Genomic DNA, 18,347 nt, shown 5'->3' with positions numbered 1-18,347 from the left:
GGAGTTTTAAAAAGAAAAATCTCTGTGAGAAATGGTGTGCTTGAAGAATGGCTAAATCTTAGAATGATACAGCATGTATACATGAATGAGGGACTAATACAAGTTAATAATTCAAATGCACTGTTCAAATCTTGAACAGGTAATGACAGGAAACATCAATCCTTGTAGAAACTGTATCTTGGTCTTAAGGTTTTATCCAAAGTGTGAGTTGTTTTGTTTTTGTTTTAATAGACTGATTTAACACTAACCACAATATTTAGACTTTAACAGAATCTGCATAGATACTAAGTAAACTAAAACATCTGTAAAACCTATGCATATTTCAGCATTAGTCCAACAATGAGCTGGCACCAGCCCAACCACGGAGATGGGTCAGTTCACACTGCATCCTCCCCTCTGTTCTGGCAGTGATCGTCTTGGGTTCGGTTCCAAGAAGCTGCTGTGATTGACCAGCCAAGCTCAGTCAAGATGAGTCCGATCATCCATTTAAAGTAAATCTGGAACCGCAGCTGCCGCAGTCAGTCCACGATGCGTAAAGAAGTTGTCACCCCGGCATCTCAAAAATGGTATTCTGCCTGCCTCTATCAAAGACATCTCAATCCACAATTAATCCTCTCCACCCTGCTGTGCCACTGCTTCTGTGCGTGTCTACTTTTAGGGGCTGAGCTGGAGAAAAGACAAACACTCTGGATATGTTCCTGAGAGGGTGTGTATGTCCAGGGGTAACCTACATCCTCTAGGACCTTGAAACCGGCGACAGCAGCCATGTTGACTCCCCCACACAGGCAAAGAGGTGAAAGGTCTAGAGACAAAATGGCTGCCAGTTTCCCAACACTTACAGACAGGTGTACAAAGGGGTCCCAGTTTGGGGGAGAGAGGGAAGATAGGGCGTGTGCTCTAATGTTTACTGTTAGTTTTCTTTTATTTGCTGTTTATATGCTCTAGGTTTGGAGGGTGAAAGTTATGGGAACCCCTTATTTTCTGTGCTGTTTAACTATCCTATGTTTTGCCTTGATGAGATGAAACCTAGGTGTATTAAGGAATTAGAGTAGTGATCTTCCATTAGGGCCCCAGAAGTCTTTCTGTCACACTGTACCACATTGCACATCTAGACATAGTTTAGAAGAAGACCTGGAGGCTGCATAACTAGAAACAATGAAAGGCAAAAAGCTCCTGGACTCACAGAAACCAGTCCACTTCCTGCAGTCGTTGACAAGTCATCTGGTGTCACACCCACCTTTGAACAGCCAGTCCCTGGATTACTGTAATTGAGTCTTCCAGTGGTTCTTGAGTTTGACCTGTCAAACGGAGACCAGTCATCTGCTGTTTGATCGCGTTGCTTCCTCGAGGTCTGCACTTAAAAAGGACTCCGGCCCCTCGCGATGCTGAGCGATGTCTCAGTTAAGTTAAGACTCCATTGTACAAATTGTCCTTCACTCTGCAGCCATTGACAAGCCCCCTTTTAACATTTGAAATGGTGATGCACTGAGCAATGTGGCCTTTATATTGTACTTTTTTACAGTTGTTGATAATATTTATTTATTTGATCCACAATCACAAATGGCCTCCTGTGAGCTGTGCTTCACAACACGATGTGTTAATTGAATTGGTTAGGCACAGGTGGAATTAATGTCTTTGGAAAAGGTGGGCACAGCTGTATATATCACACTCTGTGCTCATCATGTGATCACAGAGTCCACAGGGATTTATATTTTCTGCTGAGCCCATATTTAAGTTACAGTTATAAATGCATGAAGTGACTTATCTAAAGCATCACAAAGTAAAAACATGGCTGTGGAGCATCAGTCAGTAATACATTGTTGGCATAGTATCATTGCCTGAAGAATATCTAAATAAAATCAGATTAACCTCACTAATTAAAATTCCACACAGGTAATGCTGGAACCCTGTTTATCCTGCTGTAACCTGACCTCTTCGATCAGAGAATATTAGCAAATTAGAAATAGACCTAAAAGCTGGAATGTCAGCTTTTCTCTCAATTAATTGTGCAGCTGAAGGCTTAACAAGAAGTAAATAAATGTCATTTTTCTGGAGTGCTTAAGGAACACTTAAAGGCGAGCAACAAATTACTTAAGACAAGAAATTCTACAGGGGACAGATCAGTATTCCAAGAGCGAGGATCAATGAAGCCCCGTTAAGTAGATTACAGTAGTATGGCTCATATACAAACATTCCCCTAATGCTCAGAACTTTTTTTTACATAGTCGCTGTGTTTCAGTGATGTCAGGTTAAAATAAGCTCTCAAAACTCCCCATCAATTCACCCTGGTCCCATGATGTACCTGCTCAGCAGTCTCTGACACAGCTGGCTTTGTAAATATATAACTAAATAAAATGGTGTGATGAGAAGATGTTGCAATTGACAGGGCAATGCCAAGTCTTATTTGACACTCTGTATTGGCCATTTGCGACAAGTGGTCAAACCAGAGGAGCTTTTCCAGATCAGCAGGGGCACACGCGCCCGGGGACACAAATGGAAATTGGGCAAACTCCCCAGAGATGTGGTTGAAGGGATAATTTGGAAACATTCAAAAATAGACTGGATAGGATCCTTGGATCACTTAGTTATTAATGGACACCAAACGAGCACGATGGGGCGAATGGCCTCCTCTCAATTGGACACTTTCTTATGTTCTTCAAGCAAAATACTAAGACCTCAGTTTTGAAAGCTAAATTACAGCGCTCTCTAGTTTTAACATGATGGCACATCTGCAGCCTGGGAGAGCCACAATCCATCAAGGGCTCCTCCTATACTCCTATGTAAGCTTCTGCCAGAGCTGCAAGATAGGCTCTGAGGTCAGGGGAAAGTTGGTTCAAATGAGGCTTGTGTCTCCATTGAACTCGAGCCGGGAATCCCGAGCAGAAACAAAGTGTCTGCCAAGGGTAAACAAGCGCAGTCGCCTTGGGAAGGCACGAGTCATCCGGGGGATCTCATCTTGCATCTCACTGTGGCACCGGCGGAGAGTGGGTTTGTTTTGAGATCCATTATTTATGTTCTGAAATCCCGGAGCACAAAATATCCTACAGGCCTCCAAGCACCTCTCTGATGCTTGTGCTTCTAGTTCCTGGTCAGTGCAAGGAAGCAAGGCTGAGCAGTTTCTAATTGGGGGCAAGGGTGCAAGGATAACTGTCAATTCTGTGTTTATTTTCTACAATATAAGGCTCAGGTGAGGCCACACAAGAACACAATAAAGACATTCACACAGAGGCCAAGGGTGCATGAATCACTGGGTTCATACTTTGAGTTGGTTTTGTGTGATGATGCTCTTCTTCAAAACTGTAAATAGAAGGAGAGGAGTGTTTCCTATTGTCTGTAGGATGTTGTAACAATCAAATAGCTAATTGCTGAATCCGAGTTATAGAAAATAAAGGGATCTTTTATGAGAATATCTATAAAACTATGTTGATACAACTTGATACAACGTGTGAAGATGGTGTTATATTTCATTCAATTAACAGATTCTTAAGCTTTTAGATTTCATTATTTAATAATCCATATTCATCTGATCATATTTAACAACCATCCAACATTATAGTGTCATACATCAAAAGGACATACATTTGTGATACAACAGAACCTTCAATAATCAAACCCACATTTATTATTTCATTTTGTACTATACATTGGTTAATTTTCTCAGATTTATCCACCAATAATATTTCAAAGTGACAATGTCACAGATCCCCCACCCCAGCTGGAGGGACCGGAGGCTGAACCCCAAAGTAGGATTTCAGATTAGCCACATTGATAGTATCGATTTTCTGGGTTTGATCATTCCATTGCACTTGATAATTGATGGGGCCTAATCTATTCATAACAGGGACTGGACCAGACCATTTGGGCACCAGCTTAGATGAGAAATGATCAGAAGCTTTGGAGAGAGGATGTGTTCGGACCCAAACCAAGTCCCCCGGGTGGAATTGGACACTTCTCTGATGGACATTATAATACTTGGCTTGTCTGGCTTGACACAATCCTACTCTTTGATTGACCTCTTTACCAACCTTTGTTGTCATTCGATGAGGTTGTATGGCAGCTGTTGTGGACTTGGAGCAGAGGAAATTAACCTCTCCAGCGGACTTTTTAGTTTCCTTCCCATGGTCAACTCTACTGATTGACTCTCTCTGTGAGATTTGCTTGAGGATGATAGCTTGTAGTGAACTTGTAGTGAATTACCGCCCAGGTTTTACAAATATCAGCCATGACTTGACCAGTAAATTGTGGACCGCGATCAGACACCAACTGCCTCGGCACTCCAAACCGTGTAAAGATCTCATCTTTAAGGATAGCAGTGAGTCTTTTAAAGGAAACAATTCCACCCACTTAGTATAGTAGTCCACAATGACCAGAAGGAAGATGTTTTGCAGGCTTTTGGTTTGCAGGCTTACATTTCTGACATGTTTCACATGACTCCAAACATCTTTCCGAACTGACCCACAAAACCTTCTATACCCAAACCCACATTTATTATTTCATTTAGTACTATACATTGGTTCATTTTCTCAGATTTATCAGCCCACAGTATTTGAAACTGACAGTGTCACAATGTGGATCTCTGTTGCGGTTTCTGGACGCCATTTTGAATAACTTGAATAACCTTAGGAGGGGCATCACTATAACTTGTCTTTGGTGCATGTATATGTATACACTAGTAAAACAACTATGTTAAGATTTTAAGATGATGATTTTGTTGTCTTGTTCCTAGAGGCCACTTAAAGACCCTATTGCTGTCAAATGTTTCTCCACCTTAAACCTAATAATACATATTAATAACACTAATCACTGCTGTGAGGTATATTTAATCAGTATATGGTTATTTTATACTGTTTCTGTTTTATTGTCTTTTATTGCAGGCATTAGAATTCCTCACATTGGTTTATTAATCCCCAGTGGGAATTTGACAGATCATGATTAAAGTACAAAAGAAAGAAGCAATCAGAGCTAACAGGAATTTAGCAGTTGTTTCACAGTGAGCATCTCTTGACCTTACAACTCATTTTCTCATCACACTGACCTGGTAATCTCCAGGAGGAAGCCATGTGGAACAGGGGAGGATTTGGATCAAGACCCTGTTACATGCAGAGCTAAAGAGCACTCGATTATTGAGCCACCGCATGAATTATGAGGAAACAAAGCAGGAGGCACAAATTGCGCCGGAACACAAGGATGCTGAGCCAAGTGGTTCAGTTAAATACTGTACCTCCACACAGGCCCGTGCTCAGCCTACGCGTCTATCTATCTATCTATCACGGTTTATTTTCCTCCCTAACATCTAGCCCCACTATCGATTTCTCATTTACAAAATGTATATAAAGAATAAATCTCGACGTGACCCTCTAGTGCGCATTTACACGACCGGAGCTACGTTGTATAATACTGTAGCTTACATCACAACCTCAGTGTTGTAAGCAATTTTATATTAATATGAATAATAAAATGGTCATGATGATTAATTAATTTATATTACCAAAATCATTTCTAGAATTATATTAGCATTCTATAACTTTTTAACCCCCCAAAACATTCTTCAGATACAGTGTGCATCAACCATAGAATCATAAACATTTATTTCCCATTATCGCCTTGTTGGGCTTCATTAAGCTTCTCTATAGCTTCCGCTGAAATTAGTTGTGATTGAACAGGCTTGCTGGGATCTAACAGACCTCTAAAATCGTGTTTCTCTCCGTCTTAAAACTCTAAAGTCTGAAACAGATTCTGAGCTATAGAGTCGGTTTCCTTCCTTCGGCCATTTTTTCTGTCGGTGGAATTCAGGACTAAAGTATTAAAAAGTGGAACTGAAAGTGCCACTAGTTAAAAACATTGTAATGGTTAACGAGATTGTGATTGAAATGCTACAGTACTGAAAAGGTGCAATAACAGTAAATATTGAGAGTAGCAGCAATAGTAGCAGTCCTGGAAGTGGATAAAATGAATATCTTCGCACCTGACATTTGATATTGGAATAAAAGATACTCAATAACAAGTAGGGGCCTCTGGTTGAAGCAGGATTGTTCCACTGGTGTAAAGGAGTTCTGCGCTGGTTTTATTACGCAGTCTCTTACCTAGTGCATGCTGATGGCCAAATGAGGAAAAATGTTGTTGCAAAAGTACAATTACATACCAATTTGCACAGCAGAAAAATCCTCTTTTCACCACATTGTTAATAAGCGGATTGAGAGACCCCCGCAGGAATCTTAATTTTTTTTTTTTTTAAAGGTGCATTACTGTAAAGAGCAATTCCAGTAGACAGAATACGTTCTCTCTTACCTGCCATTAATAATGCATCTCAGCACAACAATCCCATCCCTGCCGTTGTCATCAGCCACAATCTCATCACCCTTTCTCTGGATCTGGATTCGGCACTAATTGGCATCATGTAGAGGGAGAAATTAATTTTCTCCCACGAACACTAGGAGCACTGAACCTCAAACTGAACCTGCCAACACACTCGTCGAGTGAAAAAGTGCTTCTTATTAAAACGGAAACAAACTAACACAAGACCAGTTAGAATTCCATTAAGACGTTTTTAAGATCTTGTTATCTTTTATTTTTTGTATAATATCCATCTAGTACAATTAACACATGTGGCAGATAGCTTTAGTGTTGCAAAGTATTGCTTTGAAATGTAAAAGGTATTGTCCATCCCCCTACATCACTTAGACTTAGATCAGCTGATTCCAGTATCATGGGCAGAAACACAAATTCTTGACAGAAAAAACTAAAAATCCAACACAAAAGTTCATATTTGTAGAGAAAATAATGTTACTCTGCAATACTATATATATGTATGTGTGTGGGTGTGTGTGTGTGTTCTGCACTGTATATATGACAACTGCACAGTTGACCTCTTTATGACACAACTTAAGCAATAATTAATGTAATTGGACCCCTTTTCCTGGGTTTAAAGCAGGTAGTGAGTTAATCAGACCCATGGCCCCCCTGGGTCGCTGCCCTCGTGACCACAGCTGATGGGCTCTCGTTTATGGAAATGCTTTCTCCGTTCATAGAGTGCAATTAATGCTCAAGGGACGCTCTTTTCAATTTTTTCTCTCGTCTTTTTTTCCAGAAACGTACAATTATAAAGGCATTCCGCGCTCGAGCAGAACTCGCTGTTTGGTAGCAGCCTCGGGGGATGTTACTTTATTACCTTTCTTGAACCTTACTTGGGTGGAATTAATTAATTGATGTTCTCACTAGCCTCCGCCTGACAAAAACATATGATGCTCAAATGTTAAACATGGAAGCTGAGATGAAACTGTCAGGAGAAGGCTGAAAGTAGTTATTAATTCAGCTTTTGATAAATATCTGCTGGGGCTCACACAGAGCCTCATCTGGCTTCATCTTGGAAAGCAGTTAATCTGATTGATGAAGATCCTATTTCAGATTGTCTCCCATGCTGAGTTTAATAACTATACTTTTTTTTAAGAAATTCCCACATTGCAGAGGTCTCAGCTGTATTCTGCCACACTTTCTCTCTGTCTGTGTGAGCATTCAGCTACTGGAGCCACTTATAATAGCGTCTGTGTCCCTGTGATAGCAGACATCATTGTCACTGTAATGGCATGTGGGTGTTACTCGCACTTCCTCCCCGGGCGCCTATTATAATGCCAGTCTTTAAAACTCAAGATGACAATGAAATGCTACTGTTACTAAATGTACTACCACACCTTTGGGAGGGCACCGTCTCATAATCGCAGTGTTATAAAATGGCACCAGAGTTGGGCAACGGAAAACTCTAGGTCAGCATAGTGCACATTATTTGGGAAGTATTATTATTGTATATGGTCTCATTTTGATGAAAGCTGGATCTTAGGTTGACTAAATGTACATTTTAACAAAACAGTACATAAATAAGAACATGAATCAGAGCAAACAGCAAAGCATTTGTTGCAGGAGAGCCAGGTATAACTTGCAGGGTATGAACACATGCCAGAGAGTGTGTGTGTGTGTGCCATGTAGATGTTCGCACTGATGAAAGGCTGAATTTTTAATGGTTTTTAGTTGACCAGTGTCAACATCCTTATGTATCTATCCACTGTCTGTCTGTCTGTCTCTCTCTCTCTATCTAGTTTCTCTTTCTACTGTTTTGGTTTGGTGTAAAATGTTTCAATGTGCTAATTGTGTTATTGGATCTGTTAAATAAATTTTATGTTAAAACTCTGTTTGTCTGTCTGTCTTTTCATTTTGTTTCCCTTACCTTTGCTTGTAAATAGTCGGCAGTATGTGGGGGTGGTGGTTTTGAAATGTTTCATTGTTAGCATCTCTTGTTGAGTTGCTGGTAAAATGTGTTAATAGTTTTTTGATGTGTTAAATAAAGTCTATTTTAGAACCTATACCTATCTATCTACCTATCCGTGTGGCAAAAAAGGTCCAGTACACTCTATATTGTTCTATTACATTTTTCATATTGTAAAAAAATCTATCTACCTATCTATCTATCTATCTATCTATCTATCTATCTATCTATCTATCTATCTATCTGTCTGTCTGTCTGTCTGTCTGTCTTAAACACCTGATTTGCCCACTCTCAAATGCCCAGGAGCATAATATAACCATATAAATATTCTATATGCAGAATGTGATTCAGGTCTTACTGCCCAGTGCTTTTTCTTGTTGTTTGCCATGCCTATACCGTGATCCCAGCCATCCTGCACTTGCAGTGGAGTGGCTTGCAGACACAGGTGAGGTCTCCCTCTTTCTTTCCCAGTGATCCCGACAAATACAAGCGCTGTGATATACTTTGCAATTATCAAAAATATTTGCATTTAAAGAGTATGCTATACACCTGCCCGTAATAAGCTTTTTAGTTTGTCACATTGCTTTTATATGTCCTTATGATGGAAAAATTAGTTCCTGTCCATCAAGCACAATGGAGCTGTCACAATCAATAATAAACTCCATTTGTTTGTAGACATTTTCTAGCATTGCATTAACACCTAATAACTAACTGTGCCACAGTGAATTCTTAGCAAATCAATATACATTGGACACAGTCCAGTTCCTACTGCTGTTTCTCGGATTACAGGGTCTGTTTATTTGGACCCAAGTGCAGTAATACACAAAGTTAAATACACATGCATTAAAAGAAAAATCTTATTTGAATCGTAGAAGGCCACCAAACGACCTCCAGAACCTCACATCTCGGTCTAATTGCTCAAATATAAATCCTTAGCAATTAAATTACCTCCCCTGACCATACAAATTGTAACTATTACACTACAAAGCATTTTAGATTTTGTATTTTATGAAATTAGTTCAGCAGCTTCTGATAACGTCCGTGCAATTTGTATACCCTGTCCTTGCGTTTTTTCTTTTTTTCTTTTAACGCAAGGCTGTAGCTTCAGGTCACAATCATCACACAAAGTCTATGTATCCAGATTGCGCTATTTATAACGAAGCAGTGGTTGTGTGTCTTGTGTTTGTTCTCTGTACAGTGCGATGCACACAGCAGAGGGAGATCCACAGCAGCTGTGCGCACAAAACTCACTGATACAGAAGACTGTCACACAGTAATGACAACCGCAATCCTCTACTACATTAACCCTGCTTATCCACTTCTCTGAGTTAGAAGAACTCCCCCAAAAGACGGTAGGGCAGCTAAAGACACTGAAACACAATCTTGCTGTTGTTTGTCATTGAGGCATTTCTATGCAGTCTGTCTGTCCGGTCACAACCACTTCAACTGGATCTTCAGGACAAAGGACTTTCTCTGCACTCTGGTAAAAATTTAATTGCAAGATACTCATTATCTTTGTAGGTTAAACCTCCCATTGGTCTGCCTCCCACTCCAAAGAACATCATAAATTACTTTGTGTCAGAAATGGAAGAGACGTACATGGTTTTAATATACAACATCTGTCATTCTCCCGGTGCAAGGACAGTTTAAAGACTCCGCACTCCTACACTAATGTACAAACCTTGTTTTGTCTGGCCAGGTCACTCTTATCATATTAGAAATCCCTTGCTCTCCCCCTATCTTTGTACCATTACTGGATTATAAACTGGAAAATCGACGAGCCATCTCTCTTAACCTCTAGCAAATCTTGTAGAGCAGTTCCTTCCTCGAGAAGGGGGGAAAAAAAAAGACATCTAATTGCTAATCTATAATCCTTTTAATATGCTCTGCTTTTTGGATTGATCCATTGCCAGCCACAACAGCATCGCCACCGGCTACATTAATCCTATTATTACCTCTGCCATATAGCACAAGACTATTTCAAATTCTATTCACTGCTGCATTTTAGTGTTATTGTTTGTAATTAATAAGCACTTTGAAAGGAGACAAAAACCATCTGTCTGCCGCAAATTTATCCTCTCTGTTTTGAGGCCTTAATAATAGACATAGATTGGCTCCGAGATGCATCTATCCCTTTTTTTTTCTCTCCAATAGTACAGCACAGTTACTCTCTCTGTTTTTTAAATGCCTTCATGGCACAACACGCTGAGGATTAGTGAGACTGCAACACAGATGTTGTGCATACCAATGGTTACATCAAAATATTTGCTTTTTTCCCCATTTTATCTTGCTTGTGATTTCCATACCATCCCCACAGTTGTAAAGCAACTTTACCGCAAGGAGCTGTAAAGGACGGCGGTCAGGACATTTTTTCAAGGTCATCTAATTTATTCCCAGATCTTAACACTGCCTTGACCAAATACATTGAATATGGCTACGGGAAACCATTAACTGTCTTCAATCATCGCCCTCAGTTATGCAGTCATGGTTTGTGTAAGTCTACTGACATTAGTAGATAAATAAATTAATATTTTTGACCAAAGGGCATCATAAATTAACACATTTCTCAAAAACAATTATTTTAGGTATAACCCGAGCTACAGTTCATTCAGTTAAATAAATGCTGTTAAACTATAGCTGTTTATCAATTCTATATGTTCAGAGTTGATTCAGCCCAGAGAAATATTTCAGTTGATTGAACTAAGACTGGGGGGGCATAAACACTGCAGAGAAATTAATGTATTTTAATGAATCACAGAATAACTTAGTTTCAAATGAAAGATGTGAAGACTTTTGACTTCAGCAGTATGTACACATTCTCATGTAATTATATTCATGGTAATGTTTTTGCGTTTATGTTCTTAATATTCGTATTACTATATTCTCATGTTTAGTTTCAAAAGTTTAAATTCTCTTTTAATGTGGTTAAAGTTGATGTTTTATTTTCCATTTATTTTGGCATTAAACATATGCAGATGTATATTTTAACTTTATGGGAACATCATTTCAAATTAAAGCACTTGAATTCTTCCCACTCCGAATTAAGAGAAATGTGAAATGCTCTTTGCCGTACTATTTGCAATCAGTCTAGCGATGATTTTGCTCGAGATAAACTCCCTTTTTTAAAATCTGTGACAGCAAGACCATTATCAGAGCAAAATGACTGTACACTAAAAAAGCTATGTGATTGATCTGATTTTTAGCATTAATCAATTGAGTTCCAGAGAAATCTCCTACCTTAGTCTTCTGCACATATTGAGTAACCTGTTTATTATGCACAGCCTGTGCCACAAAGTGCATGACTGGGCAATTTGGTTCAGCATTGCTTATATGATGTCAATCCCTGATAAAAGTTACAGATCTCGTTAATTCTCACCGGCACGACCTGAATTAAACTCCAAGATAAACTGCACACTTAATAAGATATTTATTTGGCATAGTTTACAGAAGTGCCTAACATACTAACATATGGTAGAAAGTGAACATTGCATGTTAGCAAAATATATTATATTTTGTCCTGTTTAATATGCTTGTCTTGTAAGTGCAATCCTTGTGTGTAACCACTTTAATACAACTGTCTGAGAGATGCAGGTGACATCGCAAAAACAGCACAACATGTAGGTTTTGGGAATAAACCTGCAACCCCTGTTCAATTCTCCAAAGCTGTGTTGTGTATATGCACAAAAAAGTATGTTTATTCACATAAGTGTTTCTTTGTCATAAATATCAATATATTCTACTTAAACGACAACAGCACTGCCATCTAGTAGATAGTGTAGGAATTCATTCTTTCTGTTTCCAGGAGAAGACTTTGTTTATTATTCACCTCAAATGTTTTATTTTTTTAAATGGAGAGCATCATGACAAAATCAAACAACTGAAATTGCAAGTGTAAAGTGAAAGGGAATAGATAGCACTGTTTATGATACATTTAACCTCCTATATAGTGGTGATAATTTGATTATTGACCAAAAAGCACATTACAGATAAATTGAACCTAACAAAATGAACTGGAATCTAAATCTCACCATGTTTAAATGTGTTCCACACCGATATTAGCATTGATATTTAGGCTGTAATTTACAGATGGGTGAAGCCCGGGGTCAAATTGATATTTTCTCTTGGCGTCGAGCTTGTGGAAAGATTTTGTCCTTTCAGTCCATTAATCCAGATCGATGGCAAATTAAATGTCACAAAAAAGAAACCTATGATGTGGCAAAATGACCAATTTATTACAATCAATAGTTATCACATTCAAACCAAAGGGTGCTTGACCAAACTGGGTGCTGTAAATTATTTGTATTCTGTTAAATCAGATATTCAAGAGATAATGGTTAACTTCAGATGAATTACACCAGGAGAAACAAGATCTCTATGTGTTAGAGCAATCAAGAGAAGGGTAAACATGTAGATAATTTAAAGTTCTTATGATAAAGAACAACATATATATAGGAATATAAAATTATATATACACTACCAGCAATGGCTTTCTTACTGTCACTTGACCTGTCAAACCTGCAACTCGAGTCTTCTCTTCACAGTTGAAACTGAGACCAGTGTTAAGCTGTGCTTGAAGCTGTTGTCCTGTGAGTTGCCTATCACGCAAGCTGTTGACTCTCAGAAACGTGTCTTCTGATTCTGTTGTGGCTTTGGGTCTGCCAGACCTCTTCCTGTCAGAGTTTCCTCCAGCTTCCAAGTGCCTTTTGATGATGTAGGAAACTGTACTTAAAAACTGTGCTTAAATTTCAATAAAAACTGGAAAAATGGGGGTGTTCAAAAACTTTTGACTTCAGTGTATATGTTCATAAATATAGATGCATTGAATTACCTAAAATAATTCCAAAGTCAATCAAATTATGTCACATAGAATCCTTATAGTGTCTTGCATTCAGATGGTTCAGCAATTAAAATGCACCCAAACAGAGGCATATAAAAAAGTAATCTGTGAGATTTACATGTGTTGTAAACTGGATAAAGCTTAGAATAACATTATTCAGGAAAAGACTTATGCAACTGCATTGTCAGCTAAGAGCAAGGAAATGTGTTTTGTACTTGACTAACTGTAGAGGTGTCCGGTGCTTCAGTCAGAGGCCTCCTTACAGCGGTCAAATGTATGGGTCTATCACAATGGTTAAAGAAAAACCTGGCCAAAGCACAGCTGTTTCTTAATAAAAGAATGACACTTCTGCCATGACATTAGTTACTTCTTGACCATATTTATGCACAGCGAAAGCAAATAACAACAGCCTGCTCTCAAAGCCCCGGCTCACGAAATCAGGGGGAATATCATATAAAAAAGGTGTGACTGCTTTTCAGTTGGATTTACGAAGGGGAATTAAGTCATCGCATAAAGGAAGCGTTCCATTAGATTCATAAGTCACGGATACACAATGGCATTTACCGAATTAACATTTCAGAATAAAGAAATAAATAATATCCCGGTACACACATGTGTTTATGTATGAAATGTTTACTTACTCTTTTTTGTAACAAAGTAATTGATTCCGAGTAACAAGATTAAATGGCAATACATTTCATCAAGTTATATAGTTGTGAGCTCAAGGCGATGTTGCGCATGAAAGCCATATTAATCAAAATGTTTTGTTTGTGTTTTAATCTATTTTTCAGATATTGAAGTTTTAATGAGGATAAATGCATTAACACGAGCACCTCAGAACCTTTCGCTGTGACATGAGTCTCAAGCCCACACTTTCCCCGTGTGGCAAACAGACTAAATTAAATAAAGAATGAATCTAGCACACAGCTTTTAGCAGCATCATTACTTATGCGGTTGTCATTGCTTGATCTCTTGCCTCGGAACAGATGATTCCCGCAAAATAATATCTTCAGCCCAAGTTCATTATGCTCTACATGTGTATAAATTGTGTATGTGTGAGTCTGTAACAGCAGACTTACTCTTGGTGATGTTAAAAAGAAGCCCTTATCCATTTTAAAAGCATGTTTTTCTTAATGCATTTTAAATTGTTATTTGGAAGGAATAAAAAAAGGCCAAAGCTTAGACCGTGATAGACTTACTCCTACTAATTTGACACACAAGTAGAGAACATTTGCTTCAAGTATGCCATCCCATTTCCCCTGCATTGAAAAGCCTCTGAAGAACAAATTATTGATTTATACAGTCCAGGGGTATCATTGGAGGCAGACAGTAATAGACCCACAGGCTCCAGTATGTATTAGCCTCTGATTAATCCTGCTCAGGGCAAATGGAAGAAAAAACAGATTGACACCTGGTGATGGAGATAAAATATGATACTACATTTTTAATGTTGTGCACAATGAACAGGAAACAGAGCTGTGCAGGAGTCTAGTGCGGAGTTCACCTCCCAAATGGTGACATTAATTTATTTAAAGGATCTGCAGTAACCCTATTGCTGCAGCAAGAACAAATTTCATTACCAGTCCTGAGCCGAACCCTCTTTAATAGCCAGGACAGCTATATCTAGAGATGACGGATGCCCAATCTGTGTCTACTGCCCTGTTGGAAGTTCTGCCTTTTATATTCGCCATCGTCTACGTTTGATTTATAAATGCTCGTTCAAATGTACGAATCTAAAAGAGTTAATGGTTATAAATATTCACAATGAAGCTTTGATGGTTTTTATTTTGCAGCAGGGTTTATTTAATGTGTTTTGTCATCTTTGCCAATGATCCCGACACATGACAACACATTCAGAACTGAGTGTACCATATTGCAAACAATAGGCACTGTCTGTTGGGACATTACTCCATGGGGGCAGTAAAATAATCTGACGAGAGGTACAGAAGCACGGCAGACCTCGAAATGAAGGTTTTCTGCGTTACTTGAGTTTTAAAGGAGATAACACACCTGGCACACCACTTCTTACACCACTAGTATTGGAGAACCATCAAAGTGCAGAAGAGTGGTGAAACACTGAGGTGAAATAGTGTTTGTTGTTGATTAAATTGAAAAGGAAAGGACTGGCACTTAAAATGAAATTAAGTAAGCGACGGAGAAGAGGATTCAAATTCACATGACTCTTTTCACCCTAAAACATATCAAACATATCTCTCTACTGGGCATGTGTTCAGTTAATTACCACCAGGTCAGTTATTTTCATTTGAAACGCAAAATACTGTGGAACTGGATCCATCGCCCTGCCACCTTTATGACACTTTCTCCTGGTTCAATCTATGCAATAACTTAAACACACATGAAAAATGTGTCCTTACCAGTACCTTCCAGGCTATCAGTTGTACACTTATTTTAATAGCTTACTGGTGGTCAAGCACTCAACTCGCTGATTCATGTTTCACTCCCACCCGCTAACATCATATGTTATCCTATGTTCGACAGAAACTTCCGTTGAACTACATTTTGGGAAGCCTTCTCAAAGATGTGTCTGTGATGCCCCCATCTCCCTTATCTCTGCTTCAACAGACTGCCTCCGGTCGTCCTCAGCTTCCTTCTCCCCCCAGGGTTCCAATGATGTGCATCGCTGGCGATATTTGTCTTTGATTCTCTCGATAGGCCAGTTTCCCCCAGAGGTTATCTTTCATCTGAAATGACAACCCGTGTGCTTGTCGATCGTGATGCCCGTTTTCACAAGGAGGAACCGACGGCACATGACAAGGTTTGTTATCTTGTGCTGGTTCCTTACACAATGTTTGGATAGCACTTGCAGGGGAATACGGGCTTTACAGTATCAAAGTGTATCTAAATCCCAGTGCATTATATACTGACGCATGGGGATGTGTTGATAGAGGACGTCTAGCAATTTTTGCAATGCAAAGACATGGCTTTCCATTTCCCAATCCAGACTGGTGTCTAAGCATTTGTATGTGGCTCTGGAAATCTGAAATAGCTCAAATAAATTAGCTGAAGCATGAATAATTACTAATGACATATTCCCCAGCCACAACGTTTGTAAAATATTGAGGGCAACAGCAATGACACAAAACATGAAACAACTAAGCATTACTCGATTGTAGCATAATAGCTCAATTGTATGTGCATAACATGTTTTCTTTGGCAACAGAAGTCGAAGAAAAATAAAACAAACTGAGGGGTCCAGGTGAGGTTCTCATGGGTTTACTTTGCATGGAAGCATATGTTTGGGGAACCTGTGAAAACAGCATGGGAATTTGTATAAGAACCAATGCATGACTAATTTAAATATCCAACTACCTCCTCTTTAACTACTTGACTCTGTGAGATAAATTCCCAGGGAAAACAAACTCTCGACCTTGAAAAATAATAACAAAACAAGTTCTTGTGTATTTGGCTTGGGCAGGCTCAATTGTTCATTGTATTAAAAAAACACACACACATAGAAACTAATCAAATTTGTGTCAAACCCAGCCTCAGTTTCTTCATTTCATTTCTTCTGTAAGCTTTTACTCCATCCCCTTCCCATTGATCATCAATTGTGATAAAAGGCCAGTGCTTTGTGAAGATTGATCTCAGGCCTTTGCTGAGAAACGTCTTAAACATTTTTAGTTGTCTTCATTAGCCACCATGATTCACCCCTGCCTTGACACATGAGTTGGAGATAAAGACTTTGCTATTTTGCTATTCCAGACATACAGTTAGGTCCATACAAATTTGAACAGTGATACAATTGTCATCATTTTGGCTCTGTACGCCACCACAATGGATTTGAAAGGAAACATCAATATTTGCTTAAAGTGTAGACTTTCATCTTTAATTTCAGGGTAGTTACATCCAAATTGGGTGAACGGTGTAGGAATTATACCCATTTTTAGATGTGGTCCCCCCAATTTTAGGGACTCAAAAGTATTTGGACAAACTAACATAATCATGAATTAAATTGTGAGTTTCAGTACTTTGCAGTCAATGACACCTGAAATCTGGAACCCATAGACATCACCAGATGCTGGGTTTCTTCCCTGGTGATGCTCTGCCAGGCCTGCACTGCAGTTGTCTTTAGTTCCTGCTTGTTCTTGGGGCGTTTTGCCTTCAGTTTTGCCTTAGAAATCAAACCAATCAGAGAGATAGCAAAAACATTATGTGTGGCCAAATCAACAATTTGGTACATTCTTAAAAAGAAAGAACACACTGGTGAGCTCAGGAACACCAAAAGGCCCAGAAGACCACGGACAACAACTGTGGTGGATGACAGAATAATTCTTTCCCTGGTGAAGAAAAACCCCTTCACAACCGTTGGCCAGATCAAGAACACCCCCCAGAATGTAGGTGTATCTGTGTCAAAGTCAATGATCAAGAGAAGACTTCACCAGAGTAAATACAGAGGGTTTACCACCAGTGTAAACAGGAAACAGGAAGACCAGATTAGAGTTTGCCAAAAAACATCTGAACCCTGAACAGTTGAAGAACATCCTATGGACAGATGAGACCTAACTGTATAGTAGGTGACAGTGAAAGTCTGTACATACTGTTACTGGTCTGGTCTGTCAGACCCTCCATCCAAATGAGATCCAATGAAACGCTTGAAGCATGAATTTCAAAAACAAAATAAAACGTTGGTCACAAAAAGGTTTTTAGAACTTCCATAACCAAATCGGTCCAGCCACATTTTTGAAGGTGAAGAAAGATGTTACATGAAGCATCTTACACAACCCCTTTATAAAGAGTTTAATAAGGGAATCCCCGCAAAAAATAGGTTTTAGAAATTAGTGTCTGACCAGCATTTAATTTTTCCCATTTGGAAACCATTCTGTGTATCGAATGACAAGGGCGACTCTTTTCAATTCGACATATTATTTCTGTAACAGGCAAGGACACAGCACTCATAATTAAATAAACATTTAATAATAAACCTGTCAAGAGTAAGTGCTGCTATGCATCACAGGTAGTTATGTGCTAAAGGCGTAAGTAGAAGCATTGTTACATTATGTTTTCACTTGTTCATTGTACCTTGAGATTTTGGACTGATTAAACAGACTAATTATCTTGATTTCCATAGCTCCCCTCCTTCCATGAAGATTGAGTGTTCAAAGTATTTTTAGAATATATATAGTCAACAGTGTATTTGCTATTTTGTGATCTCCAATGTCCACTGTAGTTTTTTTTTTTTTTTCTGGGGAGGGGGTTAAGAATTTAATTTGAATGTAATAATGTATCCCCCAC

This window comes from Amia ocellicauda, chromosome 10 (assembly GCF_036373705.1).
Source record: "Amia ocellicauda isolate fAmiCal2 chromosome 10, fAmiCal2.hap1, whole genome shotgun sequence".
Lineage (NCBI taxonomy): Eukaryota > Metazoa > Chordata > Actinopteri > Amiiformes > Amiidae > Amia > Amia ocellicauda.
The sequence above is the reverse complement of the archived record's forward strand: the minus strand, read 5'-3'. Positions refer to the sequence as shown.